The following is a 1837-nucleotide window of genomic DNA, read 5'->3' as shown; positions in this document are numbered from 1 at the left end:
CATCACTTCTCTGTTCAGTGCAGCCCAACTGTAGATGCTGCCCACTCATTAGAAACTTAGCAGTCATCTTGGTTTCCACATTAACTGTTGAGGCATTGGAACGCTTGTGTTAAAGTGACAGAAGTAGCCCCCCGCTATATCACAGCGCTACATTATTCACTCCCCTTCATCTCAGGTAGGCGCTGCATCACCTCACTTCATCATAATAAGAGTATGTTACAGCAGGACGTTGTGAGACAGAGAGAGACCACATTCACATGACTTATACTCTATTGGTTTACTTGGGTTGTTTTGGTTTTTTTTGTCTTGTTTTTTGTTTTTGATATAGGGTCTCACTTTGTCATGCGGGTTGTATTTGAAATCACTTTGTAGCCCAGTCTGGCCTGAAAACTGCAGTAATTCTCCTGCTTCAGCCTTCCAACTGCTACTGTAATTACAGGCATATGCCACCACGCCTGTCTCACTATATTATTACAATTGTCCTATAGCATTATTCATCTCTTACTGTGTTAATTTATAAGTTAGACCTTATCATAAGTATGTATGCATAGAAAGATGGTATATTTATCATGTATTGTATATGTGCATATATATATATATATATATATATATATACACTTTAGTGCTCTCTGCAGTTTCAAGCATCCTGGAGGTCTTAGAGTGCATTTCCTACAAATGAGGGGAGACTGATATAGTTAATACAGCAATAACCAAGTTTCCAGGGCAGTCATTTTCTTTCATTGAATAATAAGAAGAATCGAATTTCAGTTAATAAACATGAATGAATTTAGGTTTGAAAGGAAAAACATTATTCAGTGATAGCATAAGTGAAAAATGTAAACATTTTTAAAATACAATGTTCTCTGGGAATCTTTAAGATTATGTAGCCCACCTGGGGACAAATACCATGATTTATAGTATCTTCAGCTCTTTCCTCTGACCCCTAGTAAGAAAGTTCTTGGGCCAGGGATTTAGCTCAGTGGTTCGGTGGCCCGCCTTGCAAGCGCAAGGATCCGAGTTTAATACCCGGTACCAAAAAAAACAAGAAAGTTCTTATTATGAGTCATCCTGCTGGTTGCAATTTTGAGTCTATTGATCTATAATTTGAGAGGGGCTATTTCTGAAAATAAAGTTTTATTGGAACATATCCATACCCACTTACACTCATATTGATTCTGGCTGCCTTCCTATGACAAAGGCAGAGTTGATCAGGTAACTGAAATGAAAGAGCTCACAGATCCAATAAAATTTACTATTTGGCCCTTTATAAAACGTTTGCCAATTCTCCTTAAAATTTTTCTTTATTCTGTGTCAGGCTGAAGAATATCAGCTCCACCAGTCAGACTAAAGTTGAGGCCTATTCAGATAGCCTTATGTTCCGTGGTCGCTGTATGGAATGCAGTTCCTTAATACACAAACAGAGCATGAGTCTCTACTGTGTGCTTGTTCAGTATCAAGGGCAGGGAAATAAGGATGGAGAGCATTGAGCCGCTGACCTTTGTCTACTAGGAAAGGCAGACATAAGCAAACCGGGCACAGCATGATAAGAGATTGGGAAGTGACATGTTATTTAAATGAGACTACAAAGAATGCTTGGCACCACTGTTCCTAATACATAATAAGCAATGTAAAATCTACAGCTTTTAACTTTTAACTATTGTTATTATAATTCCAGAAATCCCTTACAATTCACACTGGAGACATCAGAGGTATATCACAAAGCTGGGGATTAAAGTAAGCCTAAACAAGTACTGCAATGGGCTAGGGATTTAGCTCAGTGGTTTTGTAGCCTGCCCCATAAGTGCAAGGACCCGAGGTCGATCCCTGCTACAAAAAA

Source organism: Fukomys damarensis, unplaced genomic scaffold, assembly GCF_012274545.1.
Source record: "Fukomys damarensis isolate Sample0158 unplaced genomic scaffold, DMR_v1.0_HiC HiC_scaffold_1, whole genome shotgun sequence".
NCBI lineage: Eukaryota > Metazoa > Chordata > Mammalia > Rodentia > Bathyergidae > Fukomys > Fukomys damarensis.
Note: the sequence above shows the minus strand (reverse complement) of the source record.